This window comes from Alnus glutinosa, chromosome 5 (assembly GCF_958979055.1).
Source record: "Alnus glutinosa chromosome 5, dhAlnGlut1.1, whole genome shotgun sequence".
In the NCBI taxonomy this organism is placed as follows: Eukaryota; Viridiplantae; Streptophyta; class Magnoliopsida; order Fagales; family Betulaceae; genus Alnus; species Alnus glutinosa.
The window spans coordinates 17,221,440-17,239,524 of NC_084890.1; the positions used below are offsets into that span (position 1 = coordinate 17,221,440).

At 37.3% G+C, this 18,085-nt stretch overlaps 2 long non-coding RNA genes across 3 annotated transcripts; both read right to left on the bottom strand.

The window, feature by feature from the left end:
* Positions 1 to 1,992: 1,992 nt before the first annotated feature.
* Positions 1,993 to 4,127, bottom strand: LOC133867602 (uncharacterized). Its single transcript, XR_009900117.1, has 3 exons — positions 3,561 to 4,127; positions 2,906 to 2,936; positions 1,993 to 2,353 (listed from the first exon to the last, which is right to left on the bottom strand). It is a non-coding gene; the product is annotated as an uncharacterized LOC133867602 (long non-coding RNA).
* A 608-nt stretch (positions 4,128 to 4,735) lies between these two features.
* LOC133867945 (uncharacterized) lies at positions 4,736 to 9,115 on the bottom strand. 2 transcript variants are annotated; one of them, XR_009900241.1, is made up of 5 exons: positions 8,332 to 9,115; positions 7,853 to 8,071; positions 6,567 to 7,315; positions 5,542 to 5,576; positions 4,736 to 4,929 (listed from the first exon to the last, which is right to left on the bottom strand). It is a non-coding gene; the product is annotated as an uncharacterized LOC133867945 (long non-coding RNA). The 2 variants fall into 2 exon arrangements; XR_009900242.1 differs by lacking the exon at positions 5,542 to 5,576.
* Between the last annotated feature and the right edge of the window lie 8,970 nt (positions 9,116 to 18,085).

An 18,085-nucleotide genomic window follows, 5' to 3' on the forward strand; every position in this document is an offset into this window, starting at 1 on the left:
CCTAAAAAGGATCCATCCTATGAAGAATTGCCCATTTCTGGCAGCTTTATGTGGAGCTTGATCAGATATATGGAACTGCAGCGGAATGATGGAGGAAAAGATAGGCACACTCACTTCCCAAGGGGGAGTAGACCCACCTAGTAAGTGAGGTTACACATGCCTAGGATTGTGGTTCCTAAATCCTAGTGCATGTCAGGTACACTTGCATTACATCTTTTATATTGTCATATCCTGTGCATGCTTTGCATATTTGTTATGGAACCATTTTGTCTATCCCTATATAGTTTCTCTTGTTGTCTTGAGAAATTTCTGCAGGTATTTCATAGAGATGATAGACAAAGCACATCTTTTATGTCTTGGCATAGGTAAACATCTCTCCCTAAGGTCAAATTTGCCCTAACCCTACATGCTTGGATTGATTGTATTTTCTTTTCCTTTTATGCATGTTGTTGTTGTTGTTGTATCTTCTTAGTCTTTCAGCTATCTCATGGATCTTTATCTGCTATCTCAGTTATTTGTGCTTTGATAGAATATGCCCACATATTATTGAGATTCTAAGTCTGATTTGTGCTAAGTTTTTCTGTTGCATCTGTATTAGATAGTTACTTTTCTCATGCGATGAAAATGTGCACTATCCAAAGCTCCCCTAAGGTACATTTTTTTTTTCTTTGATTTTCTGCTTCTGAAAATTCTTCTAAGAGAGATTTTTTTTACTAAGATGGTTAAATTGACAAACTCGCTAGTTGAACCTAGACCCTATAAATTCTGGCTTTCTCTCTAGGTTGCAGCACCAAAAAGATACAAGCAGTTATACTTCTGACCTTATTGTTATATGAATAAATTCACTGCTTCTGTGCTGACTCAGCTATTAATCTTGTCATTCATGGTGCAAAGAATTTTAGTTCTGCTTCTTAGGGGGAGAATATCAGATGAGGGTGATTAGGCCCTAATAAGATAAGGTTTGACTTTTTGACTGATCTAATTATGAATTTATCTCTTATTTAGAAAATTCAGTTGCTTTAAATCATATCAGCGAAGATCATACCTTATTGAGAAAGTCTTCACACACACACACACACACACACACACACACACACACACACACACACACACACACACACACACACACACACACACACACACATTGCATGAGTTAAGTTGACTATTAAAAAATTTCTATCTGCAAGGAAATTTATGCTAATTGATTACTTGACTTTTCTTTATATGTTTGCGTATTTTTGACTAGCTATCTGACTGTTTTCTTAGGTTTAGATACATGTGCGTGATGAATTCTTGTTGAAGCCCTAACCTTGTTATCTTCATTTGTTTGTGAAAAATAAAGAGACTTCTAATTTACCAAGTGTGTGATAGTGTGTAACAAAATATTTAAATTGCAGAATTTAAAAGAGACAAATATTTTGTTGACGAAATAGAAACTCAATTAAGAGAAAAAAACCACTCCGGGGCAGCCAAACCAGGAATTCCACTATTCAGAAAATAAAGCTGGTTATAAAGTAGTAGCACTCACATACCCCGATGCAGCGATTGTTCCTATTACTTTGACATGAAACCTATCGTGAACGCTTTTCAACCAAGCCTCTTACTTAAAGGGGTTTTCAATGAAATTATTTACCTTAGGGTTCCTCACTAAGATAGACTTAAATTTCAGCATAGCAGCAACACACAACGGCAACGGCTTGAGAGTGAGCGGATAAGCACAATAATTCCTAAAATATACTCTCTAAGCACTATGAAATTCACTACCGAATTCTTACAAGTTACAGACTACAGAAGACCTAAATCGACACTAATTCAATTTTCTCTAGGCCGCGTCCGGACGGTAGCTAAGGGAGTCCGGACGGACAACTGTGTAAGCGGCTTTCCAAATTCCCTGATTATTCTTTCCTGAATGGAGCCGCGTCCGGACGGTGTTGCCTTAGTGTCCGAACGGTTGCACTTCTGCTACACACAATTTTCATAATAAGGTCTGAGTGTCCGGACAGTGTAAACTGACGTCCGGACAGTTGAACGTCTTCTGCACGACTTGCCTTATCAAGGATAGCGTCCAGATTGTAACGCCCCGAATTTGGGCCAGCAAATTTGTAAGCGGAAACCTCCAGTTTCCACATGACATTACTACATCAAAGATAACTTACGCAGCGGAATATATTTATTTTCTTTAAAAAGATACATCAGAGTTTACTGAATGACAAATGTAATTAAAATATTACATTTCAAATTGATACAAAGAAATCACTACAATCATTAGCTACATTAATAAACAGTTCTAACTCTTCAGTGCTAACAAAATCCAATCCTTGAGCTTTATACTCTTTCGTACCTGCATAATGGGCTATACCGCCCATATATAAATATATGGGTCAGTCAACTGCTTTCAATAATGATAAGATTACTGATTTAATTAAAAATATGCGATGCAACAATATGCAATGCAATAATATGATGTCAGTTATAAACACTTATGCCAAGGACTCAAACCAAATAATCTCTATTCTTTTGCCAAGGGCCTCTAACCCAGGGACCTCTATTCTTTTGCCACGGGTCTCTAACTTAGGGACCTCTATTCTTTTGCCTTGGGCCTCTAACCCAAGGATCTCTATTCTTTTCTCAGGGCCTCAATCCTGGGTTGTCTATCCCTCTCAGGGCCTCAAACCTAGGGATGTCTTGTCCCTTCCTCAGGGCCTCAATCCTGGGATGTCTATCCCTCCCAGGGCCTCAAGCCCGGGGATGTCTATCCCTTTGCCTTGTTTCTAACTTTTAACTAACACATGCAATGTTACAAACAACATGCTCCAAACAAGTTGCATACTATTAAATAAAGCAGATATCAAAACATTAAAGAAAGCTCTACGTGTATCACTTTGAGTGAGTAAGGAATACTCACAGTCTTTTTGTACAGTCTCTCAGTTCATCATCTGCATAATTATAATTATACACACAAAGTGTTAATATCATCGTTCGCAAATCCTAATTCTATTTATATCATTACTTTACATAATATTATTATTAATCAACAATAATATCTAAACATGTCTTTTATACAAACAATATCAAACCAATATACCCAAACAGTGAATACATGAAAACAGCCCAAAATCACCACATACTCAACTGGGTAAACATACCAACCTTTGAAACTACTCCACTAGGATACCCATTACTGCCGAAACAGAGAACTCAGCTAAGAAGAACAAAAATCACTAACTGGCAGGGAAAGGTTCAACATTAATAAGAAACAAACACTAGATCATCGCATGGCCAACCAGGGAAGTAACTCTAGCTTTATAACCATACGGCCAGCACTGCCCATATACACCGTCGAGGCCAAGGCCACTGCCGACACACATACACACACACACAATCAGTCCAGACACGGCCGATCAGGAGTAAAACACACACACACACACTCACTGGAACAGGGGAAACACGGCCAAAAACCCCAAGCCATTACTCAACCATCAAAACCAAATCAGACTAATAAACTGATTTAATCCAATCAAGTCATAGACTTTAGTTTAGGGAGTTTCTTAGAAAGCTACCGGAGATTGGCTCGTGGTTTCGCTAGAAATAGCTACAGATTTCGCCGGAGAATGCCCCAACGGATGACCCACGGAGCTCACGCCTGGTCCCACCAAAAATCGTCAGACCCACTGCCATCCAGCCGGAAATCGCGCCTTCGGGGGAATCGGGTTTCACACTTCGGTTCTCCACAGCTCACAGGTCACCGGCGTTGACGGGTTCTGCTCGAGTCTGCTACGGTTCCTCCACGATCGGGTCTCCGGGTCTCTGGGTTTCTCTCCTTCTCCGGTTCGCACTCCCTCTCCGACAGCATCTCTCTCTTTCGGACTCACTCTCTCTCTGTCACGATCTCTCCCTCTTGTTTCTCTCAATCTCACGGTCTCTCACTCTCTTGCTCGGTCGCTCTGCATCTCTTGGTTAGAAGAGAGTAAAGGAAGAGCAAGAAAGAGGGAGAAGGGAGAAGAAAGAAGAGAAGGAGGAAGTGTGCGATTTCCAGAGGGGTGAGAGTGCGTTTTATAAATGTGAGAGTAATGAGTCCAGGAGCTGATGAAATGTGAGGGTAATGAGTGTAGGAGCTGGAGAGCAGGCTGCAGAGTGCTGTGTTGGTTTATTATAATCGAATCCGGCTTCAGTGTTGTAGTTTAAAACTACAGCACATCTGCTATAAAAAAATGGAGGGCCAAGATTTGTTTAAACAAAATACAGCCGTTTCACTTATTGAACAAAACTGAAAAATAAAACGTGGCTGACGTTTTCTACTTGCGCTGTTTAAGGAAGGAGGAACGACAGTGTTGCTTGAAACAGGAAACAACGCGGGACTGAGAAACGACAGTGTTGGTTGACTGCAGTATTATGATCGGGAAGCATAATATTTTGGAGTGCCTTGCATTGTTTGTCCAGCTTAAGTGAACCTGTGTTTTCTAAGGGCCGGCTGATATATATCAACTTCTTTTTGAATCTGTAGAATCCGAATACATGCTAAAATGGACCCTCTGTTTTCAGCTACAGAGGTCTTCCAAGACTCCCATGGCAGGTTAGTTTATGTTAAGTGTATTGGGTTTATCATTTTGGAATTTCTTTTTGTTTTTGAAAGCAAAACATGTAACGCCCCACCTTTTGTAAAAAGGCGTAAGTGAAAATTTTCGAATTCCACGTGACATTACTACAACCTCTTCAGAGCTTCTAACTGGAATACCTCTAGACGTTCATAAAGAAAATGTTTAAACAAATACATGTAAACATGTGTCAATAGTGACACAAGAAAATACATGGTAATTATTAGCAATCTTGTCAACATAAAACATTATAAACATAGAAAACTTATAAACAAATGCAAACTATGCGTCCTTAGCTTTAAAACCTCTTGAGCTTTATTCCTTGTCTATAGACCTGCACCAGTATACATATATATATAGAAACAAAACACAAAACACTAAAGTGAGTCCACTGTTTCCAATAATAATATGAATGCTGGTTTATTTAATATATGCAACATAATGCAATAGCTTTATAATCACATCTATGCGCAATATATGAACCATGGTAGCTAATCATAGTCATATATTGAATATAAACATAACCATAGAGCAATAATGTGATAGTTTTAAATGTAGAGTTTTAGGTGTTTCCCTTTTTCCACTACTTTGTTGGCCTTGGTACGGTTAGCGTGTTATTTGAAACCTTGGTTTCCTCACTTAACTTTTAATTATAATCTTTGGGAGCCTTGGCTCCTTGAAACCTTGGTTTCCCTGGTGACCTTGGTATACCAGTTTTTGTATTTATTATTCTTTTCAGGTATCTCCTCATTCACTGAGAACCTTGGAACTCATGTGAAGCCTCGCATACCCACCGTGGATCTTGATCCAACAGCTTGTTATTAGACAGGTTATTAAAATAATAAAATATGCAAAATCACATGCGCAAACAAGTAAATAAAACAGTAAACATAATATTATAGGAAAGTCAACCAGCTTCGTCCTCAGTAAGTATAGAGATACTTACAGCCTTTTGGTGCAGTTCTCATAATAGTTTATTCTCTGCAATAAATATATATATATACACAAAGTGTTAACATCATTACTTGTGATTATACGCTTAGGTACTCTAAATCATTTTAGTTAGGAAAACCACTTAACATAATATACTTTAATAAGACAATTACCAAAATACCCAATTCTAGACCTAACCAAATCACCCCTAATTGTGTAACATGCATTCATTTTGGCCAAATCATCAACACTGTCGAAACTTCCCAATATCAAAGCATAATAGCAACAAAACAACACCTAATAGCTAAAACCTACGCATATAGAAATTGGTCCAACCTCATTTAACGCAATTGGCTAAAAATCATCAAACTACCATAAATATGATACTCACAAGGGCCACAACTCAACTTAGCTAACTCCTAATTCACAACTCATAATCTCCACAATTAAACACATGAACGGTATACACCAAACATATCCATATAGAGGATCCACAAGAACTCGGTTAATAGCGAAGGTATACACACATCAAGACTTCAAGAACAACCTCCCATTCGGTTAGAGCACCGTAAAACTGTCAACACCCCAAAATACCAACACATATTTTTAGTATATAAACTTCTAACAGAAATATCAACAATTAGACATAACCAACATACAACTTCATAAATATGATTGATCATGGAAGGGTACAAGGAACCCGAATCTGCCAAATCACCCATAACCACAACTTCCATGAATTCCATTCTCAAAGACCAACTAAAATAATCAACACTCACACCCTTAATCAGCCAAGTGGCAAAACAGAGGAACACCATACACACTAAAAGCACACCCACTGGCCAGAACAGGGACAACAACCAAAAACTTCCATGATCAGAACCATCATCACCGAAACAGGGAAAAACACCAAACACACACACGGGTCCTACCCAAAATACACACAATCGGGTTAATCCAAATACACAACAGAAAACCCCAATAAATCAAATAGAGATTATAAGAAATCGTCAGGAATTTAAGGCTAGAGAAATTCACCGGAAAAGCTTCTGATTCCACCGGAAATTCGCCCCTGGAAGTCGCCGAATTTCTGGACAGAATCGCCGAAAATCGCTACTGGGAGCCGCCGGAATTTCGGCCAGAACTTCTGGAAATCGTGTCCCACGTTCCACCGAAGTTGACCCATCAGAAATTGGCCGAAAATCGTCACTGGGACCGGCCGGAATCGCGCCTCTGGGTCTCGTCGGTGGGTCAGGCTTCTTTCAGGTTTGATGGGTTTCGGTTCCTCCCTCTAATGCTCTCTCTCACAATCTCTCCCTCTCTTTTCTGATCTCTCTGCCTCAGTCGACTTCAGAAAAGAACAGAACAGAAGGAGAAGAAAGAAGAACAGAAAAGAAGAAGAAAGAAGGGAAAGAAGAAAGAACAATAAAGGGAAAAAGGATTGGGTTTCTTCTCTCTTTGGCTCTCTTCTCTGTCTCCCTCACTTTCTAGCTCTCCCTTCTCCCACGATCATCTCTGTAACGCCCCCAAACCGCTATGGGTTAGGTTCGTCACTTTTCTCTTTAAACTGCAAAGATTCGTAAGGTCTGCCAAATATCTTAACTAATATGCTGATTTAAATAAATAAAAATAATAATGGTTTCAACATCTCAGAGTTTTTAATAAATGCGGAAACGGTCATTTAATTGTAAAAATACAACAACTGAATATTATGGGGTAATATAAATGAAATGTCCTAATGCATTCCTAGATCCCATCCCGGCCACCTACGTCTCTCTGTTCATAACCTGAAAACAAAAACAAAATAAGGGGTGAGCACAAAAAACATGCTCAGTAAGGAATCCTCAACCATAAAACAGTTGAGTTAAATTCTTTTGAAAATCTTCAAACAATTGTCAAAAACTCCTTTTAAATATCTCCAAAACATTTGTCAAAAACTCCCTTTTATAAATCTCCAAAACAATTGTCAAAACTCCTCCACACACGTGCCCTTTTCAACAATTTCTCCTTTATATATAACTCATAGAGTTTTCTCACACAACTTTCTCATTCTTTCCTCATGTATCCAGGGGCAACGTGTTGGAGGGTTTTTACTCATGTTTTTCTCCTTTTATTGTTATTCCAAAAAGTTGACTTCACATCTCTGTTAAAATAATAAATTCTCAAAATCAAAATTTCCAAAATATCATTTTACTCAATCAATTTAAAATAAATTCTTCATGTAAACAAAATAATTTGAAATACCGAATCAAATCGAAATTATGCAAATAAAGGAATATTTAAAGTAATAAAATAATTTTTGAAGGGGTAGAGGGTTCCCTTACTTGGATTTCCCATTAATATCGGGATCGAGTTTTCCACTCTCCTTGTATAGTTCCTTGATTTATTAAATAAGAATTTTCACTAGAAAATTCAGTGAAAACGATGAGTTCGGTCACGGAAAAATCGTCGGAAAAGTCACCGGAAAGTCGGGTCACTGACGGGTTGGATTTCCGGGTTCGGGTCACGGGTTGACGGATCGGGTTGTTGCCGGGTCGGGTTGGCTGCACACACTCACATTATTTAATTCACACACTCACATTATTTAATTTATATCAATCCACTCACATTATTTAATTCACACACTCACATTATTTAATCTATATCAATCCACTCACATTATTTAATATATATCAATCCACTCACATTATTTAATCTATATCAATCCACTCACATTATTTAATATATATCAATCCACTCACATTATTTAATCCACTCACATTATTTAATTCACTCACATTATTTAATTCACTCTAATTAATACCCTGAAGTGATCGGGTTTGTCGCCGGAAAATACCTTCCCGATCGCCGGAAAATGCCATCCAGCACGGGGTTCTGGGTTCGTGCCTTACGGGTCTTCGCCGGTAATTCACTGGAGCCGCCAGAAATCGCTACAGGGACGGCGGGATTTCGGCTTCTGGTTCACTGGAAGTCCACTGGAACCGTTGATCATGGAAGATCGGGCTTCAACGGTTTCTGGTTCTTCCTAGGATCCGGGTTAGGATCGGGTTTGCTACTCTCCTTTGATTCTAAATAATTTCTCTCTTCAATCTCACTCTCTCGTGTCTCTGTTTTGAGTAACAAGAGGAACAGAGAAGAAACAAAATAGAAAAGAAGAAGGAAGAAGAAGATAAGGAGAGGAAGATGGGAGCTGAGTTTCTCATCTCAGTTGGTTTCTCTCTGACGGTCTCCCTCTGTCGGTTTTAAAAGGAGAAGGAAGAAGGAATAAGGAAAGATTAAAAGAGAAAGTGGGTGAAGTGCGCCATTATTTCCGAAGCAGAGAACTGTATTGTAGCTGACTAAGTGGAGACAGGTTAGAATCGCTGGTTTAAGCGGATGATCGTGCTGAAGGAAATATATTAAAACCAGAGTGGAGGGTTTTAATAAACTAAGTGGGAAACCGGAATAATGTGCGACTGTTGAAATCATTTTTAAAATGCTAATGGAAGATAATGACAGACCATTACATTATCTTTTGGATTAAGAATAAGGCATGCGAGAGTGATGCGCGTAGGAATTAGCTGGAGAGTTTATAATATCTCAGAGTGGAGGAGTTCGGTGAGAGTATTGCAGTGTTTAGTTTAAGCAGAGTGCGGGCGACGGCTGAATTTTAAACAGTGGAATAATGGGGCTGGATTGGTGCTATATTTTTAAGCAAAGTGGGGAAATGAGTTAACTATGAAGCTGGAGGGTGTGGTTTGTATATAATTTCGGCAGATTAAAATTATTTGTCAGTATTTTACAAAAGGTCTTTTATCAAATAATAATTCACTAGAGTGTAATTTAAATCTCAGTAATATATATTTGGTGATAAAAATAATTATTAGTTTTCCAAAAACACCGGTTCATTAAAAATCAGTTTGAAAATATTTATAGTTTATAAATCGAATGATTATTTATTCAAATAATAAATTTTATTATAAAAATATGTCTTAAAAATCTGGGGCATTACAATCTCTTACTGAGACTCGGATGGAAAAGGTAAGAGAAAGAGAAAGAGGAAGAAAAGAGAAAAGAGGAGGAAGAAAGAAGAACAAACAGAGAAGGAGAAAAAATCTCAGTAACAGAGTAACTATAACTGAGTGGTGCAAATTTTGTTGAAAGATAAGTGGGTTTAATTTATAGAGGTAGTAAACTATGGTTAATTTTTACCTCAGTTAAATTAACACGAGTTAAAAGTAAAATATCGGATTTAACTCATGGTTAAATTTATCTTAGTTAGACTAACTTTAGTTAACGTTTAAAATATCTAGTTAACCCATGGTTAACTTTTATCTAGTTAAATTAACTAGAGTTACTTTTTAATAAAAACTAATCATTAATAATCATGAGTATCTTTATAAAATCTTTTCATTAATGACTCACTAGGGTGTAATTTTAAATCCGTTTTGAGTCCAGTTCGTTTTATAAATAATGTTAATTTTTTAAATAACATCATTAAACTAATAATATTATTATACCAAATAATATTAGGCCAAAATAATATTTTATGTCAATACTATTATTACAAAATATAATAATATTAGGAATGTTATTATTCCAATTAATTTACCAAATATTTAGGTTTTGGAACAAATGTCACATAAAGATATAATTATCAGGATAATGTCGATCGAGCGATTTTAAAGTCGATCGAGCGATTATCAATTGACAAGTCGATCAAGCGATGGATATTGTCGATCGAGCGATGATAGAGAAATAAGTCGATCGAGCGATTGATCACCTCGGGTTAAATTCTATTTAAGGCGTCCTGTCTTAAAATCTAGGGTATTACAAAACAGATTTCTTTTTGAGATGGTATTGTGTGAAAGAATTAGTTTGGTTGTGAAAGGGGTGTATTTGTTTTTGAAAGGAAAAAAATTATGAGCTGAATCTGAGTTTATGCAACGATTCAATGGGCTAGACAAATTTCAGTATCGGGTTATCGGTTTTTAGTTTTGGCAAGATGCTTCTATTGATAGATTCAAATCCCACTGTATGCTTGATTATTTTGTTTTACTTGATTATTTTTTGGGAAGAAACTTTAGCATAGAGCCTGTACACATAAGTAACATCCTCTGTTTTCCTATTTTTCTTATGAAAATAAAAAAGAAGTGGAAACCTCACTGACTGAAGTCATCTTCATGATGCTTGTGGCAGTTTTCTGTTTTGCAGATTTTGTTTCTGCATATTTGTATACTGCCAGTACCATTGTCCCGCCAATCCAAGCAATTCGGTTTCCAAAAAGACAAGCTATTCTGGTTGTAGAGATGTTTCTTCTCATTCATCTTTGTCGACAGACCCATAGAAGAAACAAAGGCGGTACTGTGAAAGGAAACATGGCACAAAACCTGGCAGCTTTAGATTTGTGGGTACGCAGTAACGCAGGGATGTTCGTCCGATGCCTCCATTTTCGCCTTCCTCTCACCAAAGTCAAGACGCAAACTCAAATGAGTGGAACTTCTTCAAACGGACGTTTTCTTGCACGTTAGCATTAGTTTTGTTTCACTTAAGTGAAACGATTAGTTTTGTTTAAATAGATCTGGCCCTCCATTTTTTTACAGCAGATGTGTTGTAGTTTAAAACTACAGCACTGAAGCCGGATCCATAATAAACAGCGTGGAGGACGAGTGAGCTGAAGAGATGAGTTTTAAAATGCCTTCGAGGAATAAAGCGTGAGGGATGCCGCATAGAGACCGCTGATAATTTTATACCCGGATCTTTTTAATACAATCTTTTTTATTAAAAATTATTATTCTGGCTCGTTTCATAACTAATGTTATTTTATTATTACAGAGATAATATTATTATACAGAATAATATTATGAAAAATCATATTTTACACAATTATAAACACTAACTGAAATAATAACAAAGTTAATTAATCTAGTGATTAATTATCTTGTCTATTTATTAACTCAGTAATTTTCGGGTATAAAATAATTATTTGTTTTATTACAACAAGGTTCATAAATTAATTGAATATTTTTATAAAACAATTTATAAAATATATAGATATTTATTCACATAAATATTCATCTCTATTCTTTAATCTTATTATTAGGTCTGAATCTAATTTAAGACATTAAATTATATGTCTTAAAATCTGGGGCGCTACACAGATGGTGTAGACCTGACGTCCGAACGGTTTGTAGCTATCTTCCCATATCTGTGTTTTGGAAAGAAATCCGTTTACTTGTCGAACACTAAAAGCGTCCGGACATGTTGCTGAAACGTCTAGATGGATGCAACTTGGAACAGTTCGAAGCTTCTGGACAAAGATTGGAGTCCGGACGGAAAGTTCTTGTTGTCCTGACAGATGTTGCTAGACAGATGAGCGTCTGGACAGAATACCACGTCATCCGGACGGATGCAAGGGACTTGAACTTCACTGTCTTGATTTCTGCACAGAGTCTTCTTGAAGCATATAAATGAAATGTAGACTCTGAAAATAACAACATCCTTGTTTAATAAGCATCATTACATAGAAGTGATTTTGTCCAACAGAATGTAGCCAATCACAAACTAACAAACTCCCCCTTTGGCCATTCTGGGACAAAAATCACTTGACCAGTTAAAAAAATACAATTCCGGTCCAAATCAAAAAATACTCCCATTTTTTGTCTCAAAAGAACAAAGGGTAAAACAGAGTATGAGAAAAACCACAATATAATTACCCCTTAATGTCACAACAGGACAAGGGTAAATAGAGTAAAAATAATCCAAGAGTTATAAAGTGTTTACAAATTATCCAAAACAAAATAACAAAATGTCTCAAAATAAAGCAAAACATCAAATAAAATGAATCATCCTTAGCCATGGGTGGATGATCCTCGTCATCACTGCTAGACGGATGATGATGCTGGAGAACTCCTGGATGTCCAACTGGCATTGCTCCACACGGAGATTGATAGAATGAATCTCCTGCTGCATAGAGTGAATACCCTGCTGCATAGAACTCAAACCCCCTTGTAGAGATTCCAAGGCAGCTAAAATCTGAGCACAACTTGCATCATGCTGTGGAGGCGGGGGAGCAGTCTGTGAAGAGGATGCTATATCAGGCATCTCAACATGAATAGGAGGAGGCTGAGGAGCTTCATCTTGATCTTCACGCCTCACCTGGGCATTGGACTTCATCAGGGTCTGTTTGCTTATAGGGTCTTGAATTTTCATCTTGGGCTCTCCAAAAACATTTATGCCAGACTGTAGAATGATCTAAGTGATCAAGCAGCCGAATGGACGACCGGTATTATTCTCATCTCGGGCTTCCAGCATAGTACCAAGAATATGCTTGCATAAGCAGAAAGGCATTCTCAGACAGATGGCATACAAGAACTGAGCCCTTTTCAAAATCAGATCACTTCTCCTAACAATAGGCCAGAGGTTGTGCTGGATAATTTTCGCGAGCAGGTGGTGCGGGGGAGACAAAGCACCGATTCTGATAGTAGTAGCTCGCTCCTCGCCCTGTGGAACAACATGAAAGAATTCCCTAAGCTGCTCTAAAGTAGGAGGCTCCACTACCTCATTGAATGGGTTGGTTGAAATCTGAAGCACTGGTACCCCAATGATTTGGCCGATGACCTGAGGATCAACAAGAATGACATGCCCCTCTATAGTGGACTGAAGAATAATGCCACTCTCGTCATTATGCACCACCTCTAGATGAGCATAAAAGTCTCTGACCAGCCTGGTGAGCACGATGCAGGCACAGTTGAAGAGATAGCCCCAGCGGTAGGTATGAATAATCTCAAAGATAACATCCAGAGGAGTTACCATAATATCAACTCTGACTACATTTCTCTCTAGAATGACTGGTCTGTTGGTTATTTTCGCTTTGGAGGCTACATTGCCTTCCTTTGTCCTCTGTCAAACTCAACGTTGAGAGCTGCTGGCAAACATGATTCTGCAAAGAATAGTCATAAATATTTGCAAAAAATAACATCAAGGATATTAAAAAAAATCCGGCATTATAACGGTAGTAAAATAGATTTCCCAAAAATTACAACCAAGCAAAAGAATCCAACACAGTCCAATTAAATGCCATAACAAATAATCCCAACTTAGCATAATATATCACAAACCAAATATGAAATCTTTATCTCAAGAATATTCCATAAAAATATCTTATCAATTAAAATAATTGAAAAGAAGATAAAGTAATAGACCAAAATACCTGAAAAATGAGACAAAAGACAGAAAATGACAAAAGGAGTCGAGATATTGCGAGAACCCACGAGAAAACTCACAAAAAATGCAAAGAAAACAAGAAAAATTGTGAGAAAGCGAAAGAGGGATGCGGCAGCTAGGGCTAAAACTCGATATGTAACCCTGTAGGGTAACCGTCCGGACGCATCACTAACCAGTCTGGGCGCGGAATGCCACATAGGCATTCGGCAAACCGTGCGCATTCGGACGTTTTACTTAATCGTCCGACTGTCTGAGCCGCACCCATCTAGACGCAAGAGGAGACTGTCCGGACGCTTCACACTAAAAAACAGAGACTGAAGGAAAATTTGCAGAAAAATTATTTTCTCTAAAATCAGCTTCAAAACACGCATGTATAATCAACTGATATAGTAGTCAGATAACATCTCAAAAATACCCAGAGATATAATAGAGAGTTAAGAGTTCAATCAGCACAAAAATTCCCTGTAGATAGAAATTTTAAATAGATTACTCAACTCATGCAATGCGTGTGTGTGTGAAGACTTTCTCAATAAGGTATGAGTTCACAGATATGACTTAAAGCAACTGAATTTTCTAAACAAGAGAAAAAATTAATGAAGATTAGTCAAAAGCCAAACCTTATTTTACTAGTGCCTAGCAACCTTCATCTGATACACTCCACCTAAGATGCATCACTTTTCTTTTACTTAATCATTTAGTAACCATCCATTTCCGCAATGATTTGGTCACTGACTGTTGTTTCTTTAGGAATAAGTTCAAGAACAGATTTATAGCACAATAAGTAGTGGATCTTTTTAATTATCCATATTTACTAATTTGTGAATGCTTTTTATTACTTGATGCTGTAACTTAGAGAGAATGCTAGAATTTTTAAGTTTTAGGTTCAGAGTTGGTCAATTTGACCATCTTATAAAAAAAAATCTCTCTCATAAGAATCTTCAAAAGCAAAAAGTCAGAGAAAAAAAAATGTACCTTAGGGGAGCCTTGGATAGTGCACAAAATCATCGCATGAGAAGAGTAAGTATCTAGCATTTAGATGCACAGAAAAAACTTGGCAGATATCAGGCATAAACTCTCAATCATATATAAGCATAGTCAATTAATGCGCAATGAAATTGAGATATCAGGACACATGCAATATCTAACATACCAAAAAAAGAAAAAAAAAAGAAAATTCTTGCAACTTCTCTACCAATTTTTTTTTTTTTAATGAAAAACTATAAAACATGCTAGAAAGGTAAACAACCATAAGACTAGCATGTAAGGCAAGGTCAAACCTTTGAAGGATCAAAATTACCAATACAGAAAAACAGTCGCTTGACATGTTTTTTCTGTCTTTCCTAAATAGTACCTGCAAAGTACTATCAAGAGCAACAAGAGAAATATGGGGCAAATAACAGTAGTTCCTAAATTGCAAAGCAAACAAAGATATAACAAGTAGAAAATCATGCAATGCAATCAAAACTGATGCTCTAGGATTATGAACTAAATCCTAGGCATGTGTACTCTCACCAACTAGGTGAGTCCATTCCCCTTCAAGGGGTGAATGTCTTCCTTCTTTCTGACCCATGCCTGCCTTCCTTTTAGTAATTGTTGACAGGACTTCATTTGATGATTCATCCACTGTGTTAGTATTTTATGTTGGCTATATTATGAATGACAAAAACACTTTATGTAATGGTTGCAAATTAACAGGATGGTCGGTTTTCAATTCAGAATCTTCATGTATTCAGACAATGTTCAAATCAAAGAAAGTAACTGATCACAAGCATCTAGAAGATGTCCATGAAGAGTCCTTGCAAAATCCAAGACAAAACAGCCGATTCCTGTGCATATTAGGCCAAATTGTTATTTGTTGAATCCCACAGGCCTTGGATTAAGCAGGATGCTCTGAGGAAAAGTGAAGTTGAAGATTCTTCCTCATCAAAATATGTCCCTCCGCATAGGAGACATATAAAAGGTAAGGGAAATATTATTTGTAAGAATGCTAACCATATTTCTGCAGAGAAAGTCAAGCAGCATTCCAACAAAAGAAGCCTGCCCACCTGTCATCACTGCGGCATCACCGGTCACATCCGACCCAAATGTCCACATCTTCAGGCTCAGCAGTCGAAGGTTCAGAATGAGCTGCCAATAAGAGCTACACCAGGCACTCTACCTCCGACTTCATTCCAGGCTCCACGACATCAGCAGCGATAGCTGAAGTTGGTTCCTGCCAATCAGAGTGGCAAATCAAAGAAAAACAATTCAAGGAGCTATAAGAGAAAGCTGTAGAAGCCCATTAGCAACCATGGCTATGAAGGGTTGCTGAGCCTAATGCAATGTATGCTAAGAAGAATGGACAACATGAACAAGACCTGCAAACCACCGCCACAGGTCAAGCAGATATGGGTCATTAATGATGAGACCATTCACCCCTTGAGGGGGAGTGGACTCACCTAGTAGAGGTGAAGTCTTACCATGCCTAGGATTTTGGTTCCTAAATCCTAGTGCATGTCAGGTATGTTTTGCATTGCATAGTTTATCATGTCATATCCTATACGTGCCTTGCTTTCTATTTGAGGAACCATTTATTCTATTCCCATATTTTCTATTGTTGTCTTGAGAAACTTCTGCAGATATTTTTTTGGGGATAACAGTTAAAGCATGTCGGGCGGCTGCTTTTCTGTCTTGGTATTTCTGTCTTTGATTTTACCTTACATGCTGGCACTAGATGTTATTTCTTTTTCCATAAGCATGTCCTTGTTTTTTATTTTATTGTTTTCAACAACAAAAAAAAAAAAAAAATTGGGGGAGAAGATGCAGAATTTTTATTTTTTTTTTAGAGTTGCTTTTCAGATATTGTATGTATTTTTGTTTGATATCTCAGGTCATTGTGCATTAATTGAGTATGCTTATATATGATTGAGAGTTTATGTCTGATATCTGCTAAGTTTTCCTATGCATCTTCATACTAGATAGTTGCTTTTCTCATGCGACGAAAAATTGTGCACTATCCAAAGCTCCCTTAAGGTACATTTTTGCTCTCTGACTTTTAGCTTCTAAAAATTCTAATGAGAGAGATTTTTTTGCTAAGATGGTCAAATTGACAAACTCGCTAGTTGAACCTAGAACCCATAAATTCTGGCATTCTTTCTAAGTTGCAGCACCAAGTAATAAAAAGCATTCAAAACTAAATAAATATGGATAAATAAAAAGATCCACTGCTTTTGTGCTATAAATTTGTTCTTGAACTTGTCCCTATAGAAACAATTAGTGTCCAAATCATCGCGGAAATAGACGGTCACTAAAAGGCGATGTAAAAGAAAAAGTGCTACAGCTTAGGGGGAGTGTATCAGATGAGGGTGGCTAGGCCCTAGTAAAATAAGGTTTGACTTTTGACTGATCTAACATTGATTTTCTCTCTTATTTAGAAAATTTGGTTGCTTTAAGTCATATCAGTGAACTTCATACCTTATTGAGAAAGCTTTCACACACACACACGCATTGCATGAGTTAAGTTTACTATTGAAAAATTTCTATCTGCAGGAAAATTTTTGTGCTTATTGACTCTTAACTCTCAATTATATCTTGGTATATTTTTGAAATGCTATTTGACTGTTTCATCAGTTATTTATACATGCGTGTTCTGAAGCTAACGTTAGGAAATTTTATTTTTGCATATTTTCCTCTGTTTTTTAGCTTCTAGTGTGAAGCGTTCGGACGGACATGTTCTTGCGTTCGGACAAGCTCGGCTCTGTCGATCTCTTATCTGACAGCATGCCGTCCGGACGAGTATGTACCACGTCCAGACGCGAGCTTTTTGCTTTCTCTGCCAAACACACACACACTCTACTTTTTGCCTGTTCTATCATGTTGTGTTGTGTGTGTTTTCTCTCGGACTGATCCCGAGATTTTGGCATTCTCTGCACATCTTTTCTCATTCCCTGGTATTTTCTTTGACTTTCCTTATTCTCTTAAGCTTTGGTTCTTTTTAGAATATTGGAATCTTTAATTGATTATGATTTGAGAGATTGTGCATGAATATCTTTTTCTGTCTTTATGCTGGATGGATATTACTAATCTGTGTCTTTTGGATTGCTATATCTACTTTTGTATTTCTTTATGCATCCAATTGATAGCCATCATAATACCACATTCTTTTTGAAACTAACAGGATCTAATATTTCCTTGTGGTGTTATTTTTGGAGAGATTTCTATTTAAATATTTTCAGGAATATGTTGTCTGGCGGCTTCCAGCATAGTGTCAGACAGAGGGCTCTTTGGAAAACAGACCAATGTTGAAATCATATGTTCCAGAGATCTCAAATTTTAGATAAGCTCATTCCCTCTACTCATATAGAGTCTTTCGT